Source organism: Pteropus medius, unplaced genomic scaffold (assembly GCF_902729225.1).
Source record: "Pteropus medius unplaced genomic scaffold, Ma_sr-lr_union100, whole genome shotgun sequence".
NCBI classification, from domain to species: Eukaryota; Metazoa; Chordata; class Mammalia; order Chiroptera; family Pteropodidae; genus Pteropus; species Pteropus medius.
The window spans coordinates 2479863-2504573 of NW_024352784.1; the positions used below are offsets into that span (position 1 = coordinate 2479863).

Genomic DNA, 24711 nt, shown 5'->3' on the forward strand with positions numbered 1-24711 from the left:
GAAAAGGCTTTCCAGAGAAGATGCTACTGGCTTGGCCTTAGAGAATATGGAACATCTGAATGCCAGGATGCTGAGCCTGCACAAACAGGACTGGAGAGATCTCTAAGGGCAGTCAAAAGAGTTATGGGTTCCTAGCAGAACAGCTGCCTTGAGATAAAAGAAATATACTATAGCCCTCGTTCCTTCAAAAATGATATTATCCCTCTGGGGCTCCTGTTCCAGGTAAAGTCCAACAGACTCTGTAATGGTGGACATTACCATTAATGGCATTAATAGCCAGCCAAAATGAGAAACAGTACAGTTAAATGCAACCTTTAGTGGTTTACTGTGAGCTGGCCATAGATAAAGACAAAAGTCCTTTAACGATGCACAAACACAGAACAACAACAACAAAAAAAAACAGTTCGTACCAAACCACAGTTCATTCAATGGAAGCCCAAAATCCAGTAGTCCCTGCCACCCTCCCCACCTGTCACCAAACTCATGTTCCAGCTAGGCCCAGCCTATGCACATATAACAGGCAGCACTGGAAAGAAGGGTAGGAGAGTAGGTCCTCAAGCCCTTCCTTGAAGCACTATCCAAATGAAAGAGAGTAGCTGCCAATTCAGGCTGGCCTTCATGGGATTTGGAAATCTGAAAAAGAAGCTGGAAATGTGCTACCCAAGTACTACAGACCACTCTTCTCAGGAAATGAGGCCTACTTGTGCAGCCCACATAATGAGATTGCCACATGCAGTCTAGATATTACATGGTCATTTTTAAGGAGTACTGGTCTGAAACAGAGAAACTGGGTTGAAGTTTGGCTACTAATTCAATCATACACTATATCCATTCTCACCTCCTTGTAGTCCCCCCAGATGAGCAAATCCTACACTACCTTTAAGTCCAATCCATGTAATGCCTCCTCTGAAGAGATCTTCTGGCCTCCTACAGTTCTCAATGATCATCCTATTTTATTTGGGCAACATTTATCCACTCAAAAAATATGCAGCAGTCTACGGCCATGCCACCCTGAAGGTGCCCGATCTCGTCTGATTTCGGAAGCTAAGCAGGCTCAGGCCTGGTTAGTACTTGGATGGGAAACCACCTAGGAATACCAGGTGTAAAAAAAAAAAAATGCAGCAATGCTTTTTCTATGACAACACTGTTTGACGTGGTACTGTTACATTTCCCTCACCAGAACTGAGGTTTTTTTGACAAGTCTGCTGAATTCCTACACTTGTATTGCCTAACCCTATGTGAAATTACCTCAAATGCCAAAAATGTACTAGATAATTTAACATGAACACACCCTGTCTCAAGAGCTCATTACCAATTCTCCTCCCTCTAATTCATCCTGTGCCTCCCAATCAGATGTTGTTTACTGTCACTTTATGTAGGCCTCACCTTGCTCACCATATTGATGATTCTTCATTACCTATAGCAGAGGTCTTCAAAATGCAGATGTCAATCCCTCAGTTAATGGATCAGCTTTTTTTTTTTTAATTATCAGAGTTCACCAGTAAGGATATACATGGTTTCATAAAAGTTTTGTTTCATTTTCATAATAATAACAATAGCAGCTACCATTTATGTAACACTATGTATCAGGTACAATTCTAAGCACTTTTTATTTGTTATCACAGCCATCCTCACAACAACCCTACAAGGTATCATTATTAACATCTCTATTTTTCAGATCAAGAAACTAAGGCACAGTTCCCAAGACTAGAGGCTCTATGAAACACAGAAATATCTGAGACCAGAGACTCCAAGGAACACAGCAGCACCCCAGAATGGAGGTTCCAGGAACAGTAGTGGCCTGTGACCCAGCGACACTGAAAGCAGCAAGGAACCAGTGAACTTGGACGCACAAGCAGTGGCAACAAGGGCACCAGCAATGCCACTGGCAAAGGCAGTGGAGAATGGAAAATGCTAGTTCTCAAACATAACTAGAGGCAACTCAGAAAAGTGTTCACTACTTCAAATGTGCCAGCAGAGGAATAATTCATCAAGCGCCATGAAAAATTACTAGTAAAACAATATCACAAAAAAAAAAAAGACAATTCTCCAGAAAGTAAATTTAAAGTCATAGAGGACTTCAATATAACCGATCGAGAATTCAAATAACTGTCACGAAGAAACTCAGTGTGCTTCAAGAAAATTCAGAGTTCAGAGAGCTCAGAAATAAATTAATGAACTTTACCAAGTTTCTGAAAAAAAAAAAAAACAGAAATCCTGGAACGAAGAACTCAATAAATGAGATGAAAAATGCATTAGAAAGCATTGTAAACAGAGCAGACCATACAGAAGAGAGAATTAACAAGCTCGAAGATAGAAATCAGAAATGGTAAAAGAGGAAACATAACTAAGATTACAAAAAAATGAAGAAACTCTATGAGAACTATCTAACTCCATTAGAAAAATCAATGTAAGGATAAGGGAATCCCAGAAGGAGGAGTGGGAAAAGGGAGAAGAAGCTTATTTAAAGAAATAATAACTAAGAATTTCCCAAGCCAGGAGAAAGAACTGGATATACAACTCCACAAATCTAACAGAATGCCTAATTATATCAATGCAAAAAGACCTTTTTCAAGACATATTATATTAAAACTGTCAAAAGTCAATGATAAACAGAGAATTTGAAAGTTAACAATGGAAAAAAAAAACAGTAGCCTACACAGTACCCCCATTAGGCTATCAGCAGATTTCTAAGCAGAAACTCTATAGGCCAGGAGAGAGTAGAATGACATATTCAAAATATTGAAAAGCATCAGCTATAACTATTCTATCCAGAAAAGTTATCCTTCAGATTTAAAGGATAAATAAAGGTTTTCTCTGACAAACAAAAGCTGAGGGAGTTCACCACCACTAGACCTGCCTTACAAGAAAGGAGCTCTTCTACAGAAAACCTTGAGTACTAGGATAAATGGACAGACAGAATCAGAAAATTGTAAAGCTATTTCAGAATTGGATGTTAATCACTAAATTTAAGTATAAATGTTAAAGAAAAGATACTAAAAATAACTATAGCTACTTCAATTGGGTAACGAACTCTCAACGTAAAAAAGAGCAATATGTGACAACAAAAACATAAAAGAGGAGAAAAAGGATGGAACCTGTATAGGCAAATGAAGATGCTATCATCTTCATTTGGAAAAAAAAATGATTTTATCTATGAGATGTTGTATACAAACCACATGGTAACTACAAAACAAAAATCTAGAGACACAAAACATAAAGAAGAAAAAACTGAAAAAAAATCATAGAAAAGCACTGAACTAAAATGGCAGACAGAAACACGGGGTAAATAATGGAGATAGAGAACAAATAGAAAATGAAAGATGATATGGCAGTAGTAAGCCCTCATATAACAATAATTACCCTAAATATAAATGGAATAAACTCATCAATCAGAGTGGCTGGATGGATTAAAAAATAAGACCTAACTATATGCTGCCTGCAAGAGACTCATCTCAGCTCTAAAGGCAAACATAGGCTCAAAATAAAGGAGTGGAAAATGATACTCCAAGCAAACGGTAACCCAAAAAGGGGCAGGTGTAACTATACTTATATCAGAGAAAACAGACTTTAAGCTAAAAAAAGGTGACAACAGACAAAGATGGATATTAGATAATGATAAAGGGGATAATCCACCAAGATATAACATTTATCAACACATATGCACCCCAAATAGGAACACCGAAATATATAAAGCAACTACTAACAGACCTCAGGGAGAAACTGACAGCAACACAATAACAGTAGGAGACTTTAACACCCAACTTATGTCAACAGATAAATTATGCAGGCATAAAAAAAAAACAAGGAAACAGTGGCCTCAAATAACATATTAGACCAAATGGACTTAATAAATACATATAGAACATTGCATCCAAAAGAAACAGAATACACAGTCTTTTCAAGTGCACAAAGAATAATCTCAAAGATAGGCCATATGTTAGGACACAAAACAAGTCTCAATAGATTTAAGAAGACTGAAATCATATCAGCATCTTTTCTAACCTAATGGCATGAAACTAAATATCAATTACAAGAAGAAAACTGGAAAAATAACAAAAATGTGGAGATTAAACAACATGGTACTGAACAATTATTGAGTTAATGAGGAAATCAAAGAACAAATTTAAAAATACATGGAGAAAAGTGAAAATATGATATACCAAAATATGGGGTACAGCAAAACTGATACCAAGAGAGAAATTTATAGCAATACAAGCCTACCTCAACAACTTGATTAAAAAGTAGATGGGGATCTAAACAAACATTTCTCCAAACATGACATACAGATGGCCAACAAGCACTAATAATTATCAGGGAAACGCAAGTCGAACCCACAAGGAGACTTCATTGTGGTGATATCTTGACAAAAATATAGGAAACAGAAAGTATTGGAGAGGATGCGAAGAAAAGGGAATCCTCATACACTGTTGGTGGCAATGTAAATTAGTACAATGGAAAACAGTATAGAGAATCCTCAAAAAATTAAGAATAGAACTACTATGTGATCTAGCTACTCCAATTCTGAGTATTTATCAAAAAAATTACAAACCATTAATTTGAAGATACATGCAAACCTACGTACACTGCAGCATTATTTACAATAGCCAAGATATAGAAACAACCTAAATGTCCATTGACAAATGAATGGATAAAGAAGATGTGGTACACAGACACACACACACGTGTGTGCGTGCGCACGCACACACACGCACAAATGGAATATTAATTAGCTATAAAAAAGAAAACATAGGTGATGAAACTTGCCACTTGCAACAACATAGATAGACTTTGAGGCTATCACGCTAAATGAAATAAGTCAGATGGAAAAAAATAAATACCATATGATTTTACTCATATGTGTAATATTAAAATAAAACAAACAGCAAAAAAAAAAACCTCATAGAGGTGAAATGGGTAAAAGGGGTCAATTGAATGGTGACGGATAGACATTAGCCTTTTGGTGGTGAGCACAATGTAGTGTATACGGATGCTGAATTATAATGTTGCACACATAAAACTTGTGTTATTAACCAACATTACCACAATTTAAAAAAAAAAAAAGAAAACAAACTAAGGCACAGAGAAGTAAACTAAGTGGTGGCATTTAGAGACAGGCAGTCTAGCTCTGGAGTCCAAACTCTTAGCTACTATACTACAGTAAAGAGTATAAGAAGGGATTTCATATACATATATGCACATCTGTATACAGGGCTTAAAAACACTCCCCATAATAACCTCTCATTTACATAAAGTCCAAACATCTATCACTTTAGCTTCACTTCTCATTGCTTCTTCTATGTACCCTCCACTCGCACCAGACTGACATATATGGGACTTGCCCCTTCCCATCCCCTCTCTCCCCATCATTGTTCTTCCCCTCTTCCTCTCCCCCAAATCCTAGTCTACCTCTCAGGCTTAGCTCCTCTAGGGAGAGAACTATCATTGGTTTAATGCCTACCATGTATCAGTCACTAGGCTGGTGCTTTAGACACATTACCTCATTTAATCCTCACAACCCTGTGAGGCTGCTATTACAATGCCCATTTTACATATAAAAGTAGTTCAGAGAGTTAACTTGCCAGTGGCCCATAGTTCTAAGGCACACACCCTTTCCACTATATCTTCTATCCCATTATGACCTATTCCCCACATTGAAATACTTACATGTCTACTATTCGATTCTGCATTTTATTAAAAACTGTCTCAAACCATTTTCCTGTTCATGTAAGTGCCTTATCTCTCCAACCGGACTCCGAGCCTCTCACTCCAAGAGATTCCCCTACAGTACCTAACATAGCTAGGCACACTGTGGCTGCAGAGTTTTACCAAACCAAAGTAATAGGTCTGGGCTCAGCTAGAAGAGGTAACTGTTGTGTTCTGGGTAAAGCTGCTAAACACCTGTGCCTTAACCATACACAACTCATAACTATTAATTAATTTCTTCTAGAGCTAAGGTAAAAGTTCTCTCAACCAAGAAAATTACATAGTGAAGTCTATGAGTCACTCTTGTCAGCAATGATATGAAGATCCCAGAAAACAAGTAACAAAAAAAGAATTACAGTGGGTGGAGTGTTTTTTCCCTTCCCACTCTGTTAGGAACACAACTGGGATGATGCTCTCTAACGAGTGCACACAGCTTCAGCTATAGCATGAGGGAATCCCAAAGGGAAGATAAGCAAAAACCAGCCAATCCTAAAGCTGTTCACAGAAAGCCCCCACGGGGCTCAGAATAATATGGAAGCAAAGTGCTGGCCAAGGAAACAAGAGAATCCAGTTCTGGTTCATTCAACAAATATTTATTGAGAGTACTAAGGATAGTAGTCAACCTAATGCATAATTCAGAGAGTTCCCTCCTCCAGTGTGAGCTTATACATATACATGAACTTAAGAGCATTCACTTTTAGAACTCAAGCATAGTGGAGCCTAGGCCAAGAGTGATACTGAAGGAGCACTGTCATCTTCCTTCAAAGAACCACTAGAACTTATGCAGAACCGATCCTCGTGACTACAGTACATGAGGAAACACCATACTGCAAGAGATCCGTTTTTAAAAGCCACACTGTGTATCATCAACAAAAGCTAAAAAATGGGGCCCACTAGCAGACGAGTAAGATTCTCTAGTTCTCTATTCGGAAATAAGTCTGACCTCTTTGGACTAAATAAACCCTTAAAGTTCTTGAATACTTCAGAAAGAGAAAGAGGGGAGAGTAAAGGCCCCAAGAGAGGCATACTAAATTTCCAGATAATTTCATACTTATTTAAGAGATTAATCTTAATATTGAAAAGAGATCTGACCTTATTTGTACTCTAAGCTGATGACAAGCTGATCAGGTATGTCATATCCATTATACTTTAATGTTTCCAAAACATGCTACACTGTCATCCACACACAGGGTTCTGATTATGTCTTCTGAAACCACACAGAAAAACAAGTTGATTTTTCCTTCCAAAGAACAACCTTTCAAGGATATGAAGACAATGATTACATTTTCTCTTCAGGGCTTCCAAAACTGGCTCCTTCAACCCCTCTTTAAAGAACAAGATTTCAAGGCCCCTCTCCATCTTGCCTCCTTTACACATGCTCTGGTCTGTCCATGTGGCCCTTATAGTGCCCAACCCAGACTGGCTGCAGCCTACCACTGGTATCACTCTCAGAGCATACAAGACTATTCTGTCTTCTTCTCTTCTATATTTCTATATAGCAGTTATGCGAGTCTAGGAGCCAGTCCCTTTTTCAGACACTACATCATACCTTGTTGGGAGGCTCCCTGGTCTACTCCATTCTTCGCAGGCGAGGAGAGGCAAAGGCTAGGAGAAAGGCAAGTAGCACTGCCCGTTTTGGTCCTGGGATTCAAGGTACTGAGATAGCTGGTTCATCCCTCCTCGCTGCTCACCTTCAGGCCTCTTGCTCCCCAAGATCCCTTTAGTGCTTAGACTGTAATCCCATGTCATCTTATTCCTTAATGTACTTGTCTACCAGGGCAAGAGGGGTGATGGCTGGACCACAGTTGAAGAAATGGAAGGCAGTCTAGCACAGTAGTTAAGAATGGGGGCTCTAGAGTCAGATAGCCTGGATTCAGATCCTAGTTCTATCACTTACTAACCACAAGTCCTTGGATAAATCACTTGAACTCCTCTGTACGTCAGTTTTCCCCTCTGTATAATGAGGATAATAAAAGTATCTATTGGTGGAAATGTTGTATACTTTGATTGCAGGGAAGAGATTACACAGGTGTACATAGTTGTAAAAACTCAAACTGAACACTTAAAATGAGTGCATTTTACTATGTGTAAATTATATATCAATAAAGTCAATTAAAAAGTTAAATATATATATATATTAACTACTCATGGAGGATTGTGAAAATTAAAAGAATTGTAAAATATCTAAAATAATTCCGGAAAACACAGTAAGCACTCAATGAATGTTATCTATTTGCAATGGAGTTTACAATGCACATACAATGTCTGCGTCCTGGGACTGGTGCTGGGGAGCAAAACAGGGGTCTTTTTTTTGCTAGCTCAGATGTGGTGCTTTCCCAGAAGTTTCATTACAGCCCTGGCTTTCACCAGATAAAACACCAATGTTACAAACCACACCCCTTCCATGCTCTAGCCAAGGTTGTGTTTAACACTGGGAAAGCCAAACCACAGGAATCATCACCAAAACCAAAGATATTCCAGTGAAACTTGGAGGAATCTGCTTTCTTTAGTCTTTTTCTGGCTTAGACCATGAGGTCTTCTTGGGCCAACTTTGATTTTTATTCAGCCCTTCACCAAGTTTTCCCTGAATGTTTCCTGTGTCCAGCCTGTGCAGGAACTAGGGAGTGACAAAAGGAAAAGAAAGGAAAAGGTATCAAGTTTCCTGGCTGCCTCACCCTCACCGAGTTCACAAACTACAGGAATTATAAATAGAAAAAGGAGACTGATATCAGAGACAGCACAGTAGTGAAGAGAGTACTCTGCAAGGAGCTGGAAAACCAGTGTCTAGCCTCAGCAGACACTTACTAGTCACACGAGCTTGAAGTAGTCCCATGCCCAATGTGAACCTGTTTCCTCCTCTATAAATTGAAGAGACAAGAATAAACAATCTCACAGTCTGTGGCCTGACAACGGTAGAAAAACAACTATAAGAGGACTTGTTTCAGGCTCTCAGCCTTAAGAGAAATCTCAGAGCAAGCCAAGTGAGCTAATGTAGAAGAAGAATCGATTCTGTCTTAGATTCAGAATGCAATAAGAGAGTGTCTCATTGCTGCAGCCGCTGCAGCCACAGTGATGGAGTAATAATCTGGAGGAGATCCCTTTCAGCTGCTAGAACAGGGACAGGGTTCATTTCCATTTTCTCACCTCGCATTGCCCCACAGGGCCAAACCTGCGAATTAAGAATTCAGGATGCCAAGACTGGCTCATTTCTGGTATTTCCTCCCTACTCATTCCCTGGGTCAGACCCAGGGGCTTAGAAGAGCACTATGAGGTGAAGGGCAACGTAAGGCAAAGCAGGCAAAGATAACATCTGTGGAGCATAACACTGTTCTCTCTGGAAGTCAGCTATTACAATGCGTGTTTGAAGGGCTATGCGGCCTGGAAGACACATAATACAGTGAATGATGCAAGAGAATCCTCTTTTAGTTTACAGAGGTACACAAGGTAGTTGTACACAATCATCTACTCGTAGTTCAGGCATCAGTGTAGTTCAAGTCAACAATTATTGATACTCTAATCTCCCTCAGGCCTTGTGCCCACTAAAGAGAAATGAAACTGACTCGGTTTCTTGCTCTTCAAGAGACTAAAGATGTGAAGAAGGAAGCAGACAGTTAAGTGAATAATCACAGTACAACAGAGGCCTGTGCAAAGTGCTGTGGAGATATAAAAGTGGTTGTACCTACCTCCACAGAGAGAAGACATAAAAGGGGGAGTCCTGAAAAGGTGCCACCTAAAGTAGCTCTTGAAGGATGAGTAGGTATATATGGGGTAGAGAAGATGAGAAGGACATTCCTGACAGAGGGAACAGAATATACAAAGACCTGAGATAGGAAAAAGTCTCTCATGCTTCAGGAACTGTAAGCAATCTGGTGGAGCTGGAACACAGGATAGGTCATTTAAGACCCGACTTCTCAAATAGGACTGCAAAGCCTCCAAGAAAGGAAGAGAAGAAAGAGTGCTGAAAAGCAGCTAAGGCAGCAAATATACATCCCACCTCCTCTCTCACCTTTCTCCAGACTCTCGTCTTACACACATCCCTCTCCCACACCACACAAACTTCTAGCAACTATGAGAAGAAAAAACTCTCCCTACTCTAAGATCAGTAGCTCCAGAATCCCTGGTTGAAGAAGAAAGTCCTCTACTAAAAGAGAGAAATGAGGATCTTAAGAAAAGGGACATTAAGTACGAATTTAAAAAGGCCCAACTTACCCTAGCAGCCATGCAACTTTGAACAACTGAGAGAATCTCAATCTACCACCCAAGCCCAGATCCAATGCCTTTTTCACTCAGACTCATTTCTAGTAAGCCATCCCCACCTTCTGTCCTCCGGAGAATGCTGTGTGAGCAGGAGTAAGAAGCAGTCCAACAAATCAAGCTGACTGATGCCTTAAAAACGACTTTAGCTATGGTTATATTGTTGTCTCATGCTAAACACAAAAATAAATTTTAGATGGGAAAAAAAATGACTCTAGCAGGACACATTTCTGAGCCTTAGCCATGCTGAGAATCCTTAGGTTATTGACACAGGGAAGCCAGGCAAACAAGTCAAAGTAAACAAGACCAAAGAAGCCATGGAAACAAGATGACACACAAAAACTGAAGTCTATAACCACCACATTGGGAAACAGCTAGGAGTGGGAGAGAAGCATGGACTTTAGAGTCAAACTTGAGCTCTAATTCTAAACTACCACTTACTAGCTTCACTGAACCTTCAGTTTTTTCATCTGCAAATGAGAATAATAATAGTATTTACCTCAGAACATTATTGAGAATATTAAATGAAGTAAAGACTATAAACCATTTAGCCTGAGGCATATAGTCAGTGTTTAAATAACTTTACTTCCTTTCCCTTTAACCAGAACCAAGGTGATGAACTGTTGCACAATTAGGGAGGGGCAGCCCCATTCACAACACAGTATATGCGAACAGCGCACTCTGGAGTTATGCAATGCACAGTTTAGGACAGGCAGCCACCAAGACTTCTGTCTGTAAGCAGCGCTAGAACTCAGAAAAACAGAACTAAAATATCATTGCAGGTGTATTAAAGACAATGGATGGGCGTGAGACCACGCAATCAATCCAAATAACAAATACATGACACCAGGCACATAGAGCTTTGAAAAACCAAAGCAATTTCATCTCAGCCAGAAAGCCTCTTCTATGTTCCTACTGAGGTGAAAGCCAATTTCTAGACCTCCATCAACCTCAAATCTGTTGATGAACCTCATTAACCAAGGATCTGATGAGTGTGAAGTCAGGGATAATGCTACAAGTTACCAGCTGAGGTCCGTGTCCTTCCTCTCAGCTTGAGAGGTGGGCCAAACACTCAAGGGCAGGCAGTTCCTCTAAAGGTGTTAAGTCCTGTCACATGGGACCCAGGAGACTGAGGCCAAGATCTAGGGTGACCTTAGCACCCTGGTTACTAAAAAGTGATGCCACTGCTCCCAAGTTTCTCCAGGGTAGGTAGGGACCATGTCTGATTGTTTTGTATGTCCCCAGACCCTAGTACAGTATATGATATAATCTACCAGCTATAAATGGTTGCTTAAATGAACCAACATGGACATGGCCCTATCCCTATCACCTGGCCCCTAGGTCTTTGCATATATAATACTCTTTCTTAATTCCATTTACTTAGCTAGTTTTTCTCAATTCTCAGGTCTCAACATAAATGTCATTTTCTCAGGTAACATGAGGTCTTTTCTGACTCCCTACACAATATTAAGTTCTCCTGCAATATGTACCCTCTCATCACATCCCTTATTTCTAATTCATTACATTTATCAGAATTCACTGTAATTATTTGTTTCATTTTTTACTTCCCTGATACACTGTAAGCTCTAAGAGAGCAGGAACCATATCTTTTTTGTTCATTATATTGATTCTCAGGGCCTACTACAGAACTGGGTACAAAGGGAGTGCCCAATATGTTAGAGTGACTAAATACATGAATGAAGAAATGAATGAATGAGAGAGCTCCAGTCCAAAATGACTTTGAGGTAACTGGGGATTCAAAACTGTCTGCTCAGCCCTAAACTGTCAGTAGTTACTAGAATCTTAACATAGCCTATGAAAGCCCATGCATGGAAGATGATAGTAGATTTGATGAGCAATAGAACAAAAAACTTTGTATAATAGGAAGTAAGGAAAGATGAAAATAGGGGTTATGAAGCAGAAACCACACCACTGAGTTCCTTGGATGCCGTGCTAAGGAACATGGTTTATAAGCCCGCAGAGCAGCCACTATCTGACCTGGGTTCACTAAGGTCATACAGGCCTGTGGTAGGTACCATCCTACTATAGCCATCCATCCACTGAGCCCCGCTATTGCCCACCGACTGACAGGTCTTTTTCCCCTCCTTTTAGATTCATCCCCATTTCTCCAAGCTATATACAATCATTAAAAAACACAAGTGCCCTCAGGGATAGTCAGTCTGTCCAAATTATCCTAGCCAAATTTTACTAAAGAAAGTTGTGAACTCAAGAAAGTTGTGAACAGGAAAGCAGTCATTTAGGAAGGGCAAGATCAGAAGACCTGGATTCAAGTGTTATTACCTGTGTGACAGGAGGTTACTTAGTCAATCTTTCTGAGTTTTAGTAATCTTCTCTGTAAAATAAGAATAACAGCTATCTCACAAAGTTGTAGTGAAGACTGAGATAATATATTCAAAGAACCTAGTACAGTGCCTCAAATAGTGAAGGTCCGATACAGATTTTTTTTTAAAATCCCACAAAGGGCATAGGAGAATTAGTTCCTCATAACTGCTAAGCACTTTCACTTGAGCTGATACAACACAGAGACCCAAGAGGACAGAGGCTAAGGCTACTCATATAGACTTGGGCTCACATTGCCTCCTAAAAGAGAATGAGGAGACTGCCCTGCTTCCATTCTCTGTCTAGCTATCTAAGCACTGAGGAAACTACCAGTAAGCAGGCTGCTGGGAGTGGGGACGTGGGGGAAGAGCTGAGGGTCTCCCAGAACTTCAGATCTATTATTAGCTTGGTCACATGTCTACAAAGGCACAGGATTATTGACTGTAAACTCGATAACCTACGGCCCAAGACAGACTATTTAGGGCTGGGGTGTGTTCCAGACCCCATTGCAGTCTGGGATCCACTCTAAATAATAAAATGCGGAAACAAAGCAACCAGAGGTAAGGTGTTGACCCTTGACAAGATGCAGAGAAGGAAACCACAGAAGAAATCCCTCACCCTTGCCAACCTTGATAGCTTCATGCTGCATGAGGCCTCAGATGGGGTTTGGTCTTGGTAGAGATTTTAATTTGCCCTTGTAAGTATCTTCAGATACTCAGTCTAACCAAACCGACTGTGTCACCTTGGACAAGTCACTGCTCTCTGAAACTCAAGAAGGCTAAGCCAGATGATCCCTACATCTTGATGAATTTGCCCATAGATCTTCATCTCAAAGTCCCAGTCCTCATTTATGAGAAACCTAAAGTCTAAAACATTGGAGAGAGAGAGATCTCAGGTGTACTGCCCTCTGCCACCAGCCTCAGCCATTCCACCAGGAAAAGAGGCAAAGAACATAATGAGCTGGGAATAGGACAACCCAACCTCTCAAAATCCCAGAACCTCCATCCAGCCTCAGAAGGCCATCATCTCATAGTACCCAGGAAGGGGCTCAGTAAATACAAGCAAACGACCTCATGGCATCACACTGTGGGTGCCAGTTGCCATACAGTTCCTTAAAGAGCAGACCTGGAGCTAAAGTCTGCCTGCTTTAAAATAAATAAGAAAAGAAAAGAGGAAATAAAGGACTTATATTTCCTATCTTTCCCAATCTCAGTACCAATATCAGAGAAAAACAATGCAGGACACCGTAGGAAACTTACCAAGAGTCATAAAGTTATTAGGTGGCAGATCTGAGATTTAAATACAGTACCGTATATTTGTGTGTGCGTGTATATGGGAATGTCTGTGGATGTATGAGCTTTTCTTTATTCCACCAACAAGTCTCATGAGGAAGACTCAAGAAGTGATGACTTCCAGATGCCAGGAAAGCTGTGACACCAAGAAGGGATTCAAGTTCTTATTAGCACTCTAGAGCTCTGTGAGGTGCTCTCCTACACGCATGCACATGCGAACACACAAAATCACAATCACCCCAGGGGTAAACTAAAAAAATTCACAGAGCACAGATAAGCTAAGTGAGTTAAAAAGATAGAATAGTTCCTAAGCCAGTAAAATTTCACTGTTATACAGGATTACATCTGTATTAACATATCTAGAGAAAAAAAAAATGCTGTCTTTTATCATGGAGGCTGGTCAGCCATGAAAGCTCAGAAAAAGCAGAATCACAAACACACACATTGGCAGACACAAAATTCAGTTCATTGGCAGAATGAACTCATCTTTCATTTGTTCCACAAAGGTTTACTGAGCACCTACTATGTGCTAGGCACAGCTCTAGACCCTGGGAATACAGTGCTCCTAATATTCTCAAGGAGAGAGGGAGCCAACAAAATCCAAGCATTCCAATCGCTTTCCCATGACCTTTCCATCCCTACTGTGAGACGAACGCATCAGGCTATTTACTGTAGCCGCTGCAACAGCCAGGGTTCTTAGTTGCAAGAACAACTTAGTTTGCAAGCTCGACAACCAAAACTGATTCTGGTTAGTCTAAGTAAAAAAAGAACTTATTAAAAGAGAAGCTTCGACTCACCTGGAGCTGTGGAAAACCAGAAATGGATGCCAAGAACAACGCCTAAAATCAGGTAGCAGAACTAGTCTGTTCAGCACACCTCTGCTTCCACTGCCAACTTCCACTATTGTTAGCCACCATAATATAGCCACTATAGTACCACTACCACTGCTGCCCCAGGAACTGGATCTTGCTACATATACCACCACCACCACTGTGGTCTCTGCTTCTTTGTATCACTGGCTTTTCACAGTGAGTGGATCAGATCAAAAGAACCTATGGCAAGCTGCAAAAGGGGCAGAAAGTGAATGTCTGGCATTTTAAGTAAAGATTCTTAAACACGGGAAAGGATAATAAATATTCATTTTAGCCACTTTGGCATAATACACAAAACACTGGACTCATCTAACTAATGCCCTTAATTCAGATTCTGTGTTCACCATAACTTTTATGATTAGGATTTGGTGTTCTATGGAACCCAAAGGCAGGAAATGCACCAGTCATGCCAACATAGGCATTCCAGTATATGTGATAGTTCTATTTCTTGAGGTAAACTTAAAAACTGGCATTCTAGTTTTATATATCAGATTGTGAACCTGGTTAAGAGAGTCTGCTTGAAGAAATATATATTCCATTTTCTGACAAAATCTGAACCTTTAAAGTAAAATACTAGCAAACATTCACTGAGCACCTCTTTAATACTATTCTAAGCACTCTATATGGATTACCTAATTTTTAATAAAAACCTTATAAATTGGGCACCATTCTCCCCATTCAACAGAGGAGGAAAATGAGACACAGAGAAGTTAAAGTAAACTTGCCTAAAAATATGCAGCTACTTAAAAAAAGGCGTCTGGAATTTGAATCCAGGTAGTGTGACTCTATACTTAAACTTCTGTCAACGCTCCAAAGTAAATCTCCATCTAATGAGGCCTGTTAGTGCTTCTGGTGGGTTACAGATCGGTAGGAAGACATAGTCCTAATTAAATTTTTTCATTTAATTAGCTGCAGATATAAAATCTTACAGGAAGAGAGATGGCCATCCACACAGGAAAGAGCAGATGAAGCATCTAAGTAAGGCTTTGCCTGGCTTCCAGATTCTCTAACTACAACTGCTGTACCATCCACACAAGGTAGTCCTTGCTGGATTTAGAGCTCAGTTCTTATTATGTTACAACCTTTTATTTATACTCAAGGATTATGCCTACCTTCAGAAAGAATTTACAAAAACAGTATATATTAATACCACCATCTCCAAAGTGGGATGCACAAGACTTTCCAATGAAAGTACAGAGAGCAAAATTAAAACTCTTAATTTTTAATCTTAAAATATGAGAATTATGCTTTGCCAATATTAACAGTACAGACTAACACTGCACCCTCTCTGAGTCCGAATGTCAGAAGTTTCCATGTCATTTAACGCATAGGAGATGTCCTGAGAATAGAGTGGCTCCACAGTGTTGGAAGGAGAACACCAGTGTCTGTAGTCACTCATTTGCTTTCAGGATGCTATGGCATACTGCATTTAATACATGTCTGATTAAATGAACTTATGGCTTCTATTTTTTCCCAACTAAACCAACCCTCACCACACAGATAAATAATTTTAAAAGATTCTTTGAAATAAGTAAAGAAAAACAAAAAATAATCCCCATGGATTAAAGACAACATTAAAATTACACAAAAAATACACAGTAATAAGAAAGTGACAGAGCTGATCCTCCTATTCCTATAAACTCTCTATCAGCTACTTTACCGGGTAAAAACAATCTAATTGGTTCAAACAAAATATTCACCAAAAAATTTCAAAATTATCAAAAGACTACTTATAATATGGATTTACATTTATTGTTACTGACAATGAACTGCATCAGTAGTGGATACTGTGCTGTGATCTATATATTAAATCAGGAGTCAGCATTTTCTGTAAAGGGCCAGATACTAAATATTTTAGGCTCACAGGCTCTATTATAACTAAATAACTTTGCCAGTATAGTATAAAAGTAGCCATAAATAATATGTAAACAAATGAATGTGGCTGTGTTCCAATAACACTTTATTTATAGAAGCAGAAGTAGTTTGCTGACCCTTGTGTTAACTAATGATGAAATAAAACTATCATGATGAAAAACACGTCTAAAAATTAAATCTAAAGATAAACCTCTATAACTTTTCTGTGATGTTTAAAGTCTGGAAATACTCAATCCAGTTAAGTCTCTTTCTAGGTTTCCTGTTTAATAGCGCAAAACAAAACGCACATATCATTGGTGAAACACTATTTCCTTCTTGATGCAGTAAAAAATGGGATTAAATATTATATGAAAAGCAATATTTTTAAAACTGCGCTCAACTGTCAACAAATGCTGTTTGAACTATATATACAAAGTATTTCTTAAGATTTAAAAAATAAATATTACAGATTATGAAGCATGAGAGATTTGCTATGCAGTAGGATAAACGTTTTCTTTCATGTGCCAGTTAAAGGTATTTGCTATATTCTGTTAAATACTGAAATTCAAAAGTGACTGCCCTTTAAGGGCCACTAAAGGAAATACGTACAAGAGAATAATTATCCTCTACATTATAAGATTTCTTATATTAAAATAAAGCTTTATTTTTAACATAACACATAAAAAATAAAGTTTTTTGGGAAAACTACTTAAATATAACCACTGATAAAGCAGCTGCGAATCCAGAGACAGAAAGATTAATGGCTGCCAGGGGCTAGAGACTGGAGAGTGACTACTTAATGTGTAATGGGGTTTCTTTTGGGGATGATGAAAATGTTCTGGAATTCGATAGTGGAGATGGTTGCACAAAATTGTTAAAACAAAAAAACACTAAACTGTACACTTTAAAATGGCAAAATTTATGTTATGTGAATTGTATCTCAAAAAAAATATACATGGAATGGCTGCTGACTACCTGATGAGCTGACTGGTATGTCAGGGTGGCTTCCACCCTCACTCGATTTACAATACAGAATCCAGCTCAGGCTCTATATACTCTAACATATTGAGCCCCTGAAAAATGCATAGGATACAAATATATTTCATCATTCACATTAACCAATACATTGTAAAGTGACTTATTCTTGTTCTCTGAGTCCCCGTTTAAATCTGAAAGATTCACGGCTTCTTTAAAAAATAAAAAAATAAAAAAAACAGCACACTTGGGTATCAGGACAAAGCAATGTCCTTGGCATCCTCAACCCTAGGCCATAACTGACTCTGCTACTTACCTCATTCACTCTGATTGGAGGAAAAATGGGTATTTGATTACTAAAACCCAAACCTTAATCTGGTTAATAAACCCCAAACCTTTACTATAAAGCTACTGAAAGACTGTCCTCTCCTTGACTCTCATTACATTCCTAGATATGCACAGCATTTTACAATTTCCAGATCACTTTCCCATTGATAATCTTATCTGATCTTTAAAAATAAAATAATCCTGTGAAGTCAGAATTCACATTGTATATTTGAAGACATTGAGGCTCAGAGAGAACTGACCAACCCAAACTCATCCAATTTGAAATCAAGCTTTCTGTCTCCAAATTATCTATTTTCACTACTCATTACTGCTTTGCACAGTTCTCAGCAAGCCACACACAGAACCGGGAACCTGATTGGGCTCAGTACAGACTTGCTACCTGACAGCATTGTTCCCCTTCCCCTGGCAGCTTTGCCTCATTTCCATCAAGCCTCGCCCTGCTCCCTTTCTTCATAGACTGACACATAAACAAGCTTGCAGCACAGCATCCCACTGCACGTACATAAAGGTGTGTCATTCAACTGACTGGCAGTCTTGAAAGTCAGTGGCCTTACTCTCAAAATATCCCTAGACCTATCAAATGCACATCAGTGGAGGAAGAAATGTCTTCTAGGACGCACCTATGGTAAGAAGCTTACACTTCAGCCAACAACAGCTAACATGATTTCTGCATCTATTAAGATCTGAGGATTTAAAGTTTATTACTGACTGGAAAAAATCCAACAGCACACATTCAAGGATTTAAAAGTACATTAAACTCATACTATATACAAAAGTTAACTCGAATCGATCAATGATCTAATACAAGAGCTAAAACCATAAACTCTGAGAAGAAAACACATGGGTAATCTTTATTACCTTGGATTGGCCATAGATTCTTAGATATGACATTAAAAGCATAAGCAACAAAAGAAAAAAATAGGTAAAAATGGGACTCCATAAAAATTAAAAACTACTGTGAAATCAAGGACATTATCAAGAAAGTAAAAAGTCAATCTACAGAATGGGAAAGAATATTTGCAAATCATATAACTGATAAGAGTCTAGTATATAGAACATGTAAAGACTACTAACAACTCAACAACAAAAAGACTAACAATGTAATTTTAAATGGACAAAGAACTTGAACATATATTTGTCCAAAGAAAATATACACATAGTCAATAAGTACATGAAAAGATGCTCAACCTCATCAGTCATTGGGGAAATGCAAGTCAAAACCACCATGAGATACCACTTCACATCTACTAGGATGGCTGTAAAACAAACTAAAAAAAATAACAAGTACTGGCAAAGATGTAGAGAAATGGAACCATTAAACATTTCTGGTGTGAATGTAAAATGGTGCTAGGAAAAACTGCTATGGAAAACAGTTTGAAGGTTACTCAAAAGTTAAACACAGAATTACCATATAACTCCACAATATCACTCCTATGCATACAGCCAAAAGAATTGAAAACTGGTACATGTACGCACATGTCCATAGCAACAACATTTACAATAAACAAAAAGTGGAAACAACCGAAGTGTCCATCACCAGATAAATGAATAAACAAATTGTGGTATATGTATATATTTTCCAGCTATAAAAAGAAATGAAATTTTCTGATACACACTACAACGTGGATAAACCTATAAACATTATGCTAAGTGAAATAAGCCAGACACAAAGGGAAAATATATGATTGATTCCACTTATAAGAAATATCTAGATTAAGCAAATTCATGGAAACAGAAAGTAGATTAGAAATTAACAGGAGCTGGGGGAGGCGGAATGTGGAGTTATTACTTAATGGCTACAGAATTTCTGTTTGGGATGTTGAAAGGCTTTAGGAAATAGATTGTAGGGATCATTGCACAATAGTGTGAATGTAATTACTGCCACTGAATTGTACACTTAAAAACGATTAAAATGGCAAATTTTGTTATATATTTGACCATAGTTTTTTTTTAAACCAAAAAAAAAAAAAGAATGATATACTGACACATGTTGCAATGTGGATGAAACAGCAAAATATTATGCTAAGATAAAGAAGCCAGACCCAGAGCATTTATCTTGCTTACCAGCAATTGTCATCAGTTTGGCTCAAATAAACTCTTACAAATATTCAAAAAAATAAAATAAAATAAAATAAAATAAATAAAATAAAATAAAATAGGAGCCAGACACAAAAGGTCACATATTATGATTCCATTTATATGAAATATCCAGAATAGATAAATCAATAGAGGTAGAATGAAGACTGATAGCTGCCAGGGGAAGGGGGAAATGGGAAAAAACTGCTTACTAGGTAAGGTATTTTACTTTGAAGCGATGGAGATGTTTTGGAATGAGATAGAGGTGGTAGTTGCACAACACTGTGAATGTACTAAACGCCATTGAACTGTTCAGTTTAAAATGGTTAATTTAATCTTATACGACTTTCACTCAAAATTTTTTAAGTACATGAGAGAATTCAGGGAATTATCTGGGTAGCAAGAATTAGGGCTAAGAGGCAAGGCAAGGCAAGAAATGGTCAGGAACCCAGGGAGTAGTCTAAGACAGTGATCCCCAACCTTTTTGGCAGTAGGAACCAGTGCTCCTATGAGAATCTAATGCCTGATGATCTGAGGTGGAGCTGAGGTGGTGATGCTAGTACTGGGGAGCGGCTGCAAATACAGATGAAGCTTCACTCACTCATACCTCACCTCCTGCTGTGCAGCCCGGTTCCTAAGAGGCCATGGACTGTTACCGGTCCATGGCCTGGGAACTGGGGACCCCTGCTCTAAGAGGCATCTAGGAACAGCAGCAAGAAGCAACATGATGCTGCAGCAACCTGATGCCTCCCTGCATTGGTGAGGGTACAGGTCAAGCTGTCGTAATTATGAGACCACCACTTAAAGAAGATTAAATCAAAGAGAAGTGTATTTCTCTCACACAGAATAATTGAGCAGCAAGCAGCCAGGGACTGAGAGTGGAACTTTTCCATCCTCACTCAATATGATGCTTCCATCTCTGGGACCAAAAGGAGTGTGGTGGCTCTCACCGTCTCCCAGCTAGCAGGAAGGAGAAAAGAATAAGAGAAGCACTCATCCATTCTTTTTTAAGCACATGATTCAGAAGTGGTAGATGTACCACTTGTTCTTAAATTCTACTGGTCAGAACTTAGACATGTGGCCAGAGTCAGTTGCAAAGAGGCTGGGCAGCTATGTGTCCCACTAAAACTCAGGTGTTCTATCATTGAAGAAAGAATGAGAGTCAATATTGGTAAAGGCAATTAACAGTCTCTGTCATACTTACTTCAGATTATCTTTATTTTTTTATTATTTGTCTTATTCAACAAAGAACTGATTCCCAAGACCAGCTACAGTGATTTTTCAGGAACCTTCTGGCTAGGATAGAAAGAAAAGTAAAGGAGAGCAAGACTGTTATGGACTGATGTCTCCTGTTAGCCTCAGGACACTGACCAATACCAACATAGCCTATTATCTGCCTTTTGTGACTGGGTATTTATGATGTAGAAATAAAAGTTTCTAAACAACACAAAACAGTGAGAGCTGTCTCTGTACAATACTGGACCAGGAATACAGAAAAAAAAAAAATTAGATCCCCATCTTTAAAATACCCCCGATCTGTGTGGCAATTACATACAAAGCAATCACAATACAGTCAGATAATGAACAGAGAGACATATAAAGTATAATAGAACAGTGGAATAAACTACCTGCCAGTGGGCATGGAAACCAGAGAAGGCTTCAAAACAGTGGTGACCCTAGAGCTGTGTATTGAATGATGAGGAGATTACCAGATAGAAAAGGTAGGAAGACATTCCAAGCAAAATGCAAAGCATAAATAAAAAGAGAGAGAGCGCTCACGAGAGAGAAATGTTTGCCGAAAAGATAATGTGCAGCAGCCAGAGCACGGAATGCCATGAACACCAGATTCAACCAAAAGCCTGGATTTTATAATCTGTAGAGAATGGGAAAGCAATAGAGACTTCTGAGCAGGGAAGGGCCATGGTTAGGCTGACTTGTTAGAAAGATGACTGTGGCAGCCAACAGGAAGGATGGACAAAAACAAAAAAGAAAAAGTTTTGGGCTCACATCCCTGCTGCTATGCCTAGTCCAATCCCTTTTTTTTTTTTTCTTTTCAAATGGGGTTTGTTAATGAATTTCAGAAGAATTTTGAAATTTATTCATAAAAATGGTGTAAATTCATAGGCTAGTTTGTGAATTCTCAACTACTTTAATAATTTTTTAATTAAATTTATTGGGGTGACATTGGTTAATAAAATTATATAGGTTTCAAGTGTACAATTCAATTATATGTCATATGTATATTGCATTGTATGTTCACCAACCAAAGTTAAATTTCCTTCCATGACCATATATTTGATCCCCTTTTACCCAATCTATCTCCCCACCTCCTTCCTCTGATAACCACTAAACTGTTGTCTGTGTTTTTGTTCGTCTCATTCACTTGTTACTTTCAGTTTTATATCTTACATATAGTTCTCAACTTTTTCTGTCTAAGTCCCATCCTTGACTGTCCAATGCCACCACCAGTAAGCTAAGCCCTTGCAGAAGAAACGCAGTAACAGAATCCCCAGCCCAGTCATATAAAGACTGAAGCAGGACACGGTTCTTAGTTTTATTTAGTTTTATTTTTAAGTTGTTTTATTGAGATAAAATTCATATAACAAGTCTACGGCCATGCTACCCTAAGCAGGGTAGGACCAATTAGTACTTGGATGGGAGATCACCTAAAAAGACCAGGTGCCTCATCTAAAAAAAATTTAAAAAATAAAAAAATAAAAGAAAATTTTAAAAATTCACATAACATAAAATTAACCATTTTAAAATGAACAATTCAGGGTCATTTAGTACATTCACAACGCTGTGCAATTGCCTAGGTTCTTAGTTTTTTATAAGGTCCAAGAAAGTTTCTGTGATTTTACTCAGGTCGGGCTCTAACCACTCCTCAGACATCTCTGCTCAGATTGATGTGCCCATATACTTGTAGCTTTGGCAAATATCTGCCTAGAATCCCTAGTCTGCCATAATTTTTTCTAGCCTTTCCTGACCCCAGCTCCCCTGGGAACACAGGATGAAGTGACCAGAAGCAAATATGACCATGTCTATCCCTTATTTAAAATTCTTCAGTGGCTTTGCATTGCTGAAAGAATAATGTCTCAAATCCTTAACATGATATACGAGGCTCTCCATGATCCGGCATCTGCTTGTTTCCCTAGCCTCATCTCCTAAACACGTTGCCCTACAATTCTTTCCTCTCATTATGTTTCCCTTGCTACTTGTGACTGCTCAAACATGCTATTTTCTTTCTCTCACCCTGGGAATGATGTTGTCACCCCCATGCACTTTCCCCGCAGGCTTATCTTACCCTGGGGAAAGTTCTTATCCTACTTTCTTTATTCCCTGGGAACAGCTCTGATCCCAGTCTCATTTTACCCTGGGGACCACGCTGAGCCACAGTTCACTATTCACTATTCTCTGGATACGTCACTGACCATATGACACCACAGGACAACTTTCTTCCACCTCCTCCTCTTCTATTTCTGTCATATTACTGAGAACTGCCTTACCCTGAATACATCTGCTTCTGCTCCCTCTGTCTCAGTCTCCTATAATATAAGCCCAGGGCCTCACCAGGTCTCTCACCGCAAAGTTACTGGTACATGGGTTTTAGAGTAATAATCACAGAGACAGAAAGTAAAATGGTGGTTGCCAGGGGCTGGGGGGAAAGGGGAATGGAGGGTGATTGTTTAAATGGGTATAGAGTTTCAGTTTTACAAGATGAAGAGTTATGAAGATGAATGGTGGTGTGATGGTTGCACAACATTATGAATGTCTTTAAAACTACTGAACTGTATACTTAAATATGGTTAAGATGATAAATTTTATGCTATATGTATTTTATCACAATAAAAAATTTAGAGGAAAAGGTTACTGGTACCTGAGACTTAGGAGATATACTACATCCCAGCCAGCTGAGAGTTGGATCCTGATCTTATTCTCCCTTATCTTCTTTTCTGACAGAATGACACAGCTCTGTTAGGACGGCATTTGAACCCAGCCTCATTTTACCCTGGAGATATTTCTGGCTCCAGCCTCATCTTACTTTGGGAATAGCTCTGTCTTAGGCCTTCCCAATCACCATTAGAGAAAGTTACACTAAGTACACCCTGCAGATGGTTTGCACTCTGACCTTAGGATTAAACCTCAGGAATTAAACCTCAGGAAAGAAAAGCGATATGAAGCAATTGGCCCAAAGCAACCCTAAAGTTATTCCAAACTAGGGAGAGAAAAATCTTTCCTAGAAAGTGGGGGAGAAAATTATCCAAATCATCAAAACAATCTTCCAACTTTCTGTGTACACAAGCCAAAGGTGTGTCAGGTGGTACACAGGAAGATCTCACACGAAGGCATTTTTCCAGGTGTTTTCGGTTTCCAGCAGTATCACAAATATCAGTGTGTTCCCATGTAAGTGAATGAGCAAAGCTCAGTTCAGGACATTCAGACCTCACCTTTCTCCTGGTTTCTAGGCCTATGGTTTACATACTCCATTCAGCAGCAAAGCAATAATATTTAGACTCTGTTGTTCTACAGTATTTTATTTGGGCTTGGCAATGTATTAAGTGGAAGAGATCTAATTAAGCTTTATAACTTTCTAGCCATTCATCCTAGGCAAATTGCTTTCTTCATTGGTAAAATGGAATAATAGTGGTACCTTACAGGGTTGTGAAGAAAAGTAAACTAAAAATAAAAGAGAGCCCCTATTTCATTTGACAAATATTTACTAAGCACATGTTATATGCCAGTCAGTGTTCTAGGCAATAAACAAAAAAATCAATGCTCTTATAAAACTAACCAAGGGGCTGTGGGGGCTAGGTAAAGGGCCTGACAAATAAATATGTCAGAGGGTGATAAATGCTATGAAAAGAAATAAAGTAGAAAATACAGGTTGAGCCTTTTGAGCCACGCTTCTCTTACTCAGGCCCACTTCCCACGTCTGGAAGTATACTTTTTCTTCTAATAAAGCTTTTCTTCTCTGCTGGAAAGGAGAAGAGAAA

General features: G+C 38.8%; 1 protein-coding gene across 4 annotated transcripts in view; it reads right to left on the reverse strand.

Annotated features, from left to right (window-relative positions):
• STIM1 (stromal interaction molecule 1) overlaps positions 1 to 24711 on the reverse strand; it is a 174309-nt gene that overhangs the window by 105002 nt on the left and 44596 nt on the right. The window lies entirely within an intron of this gene.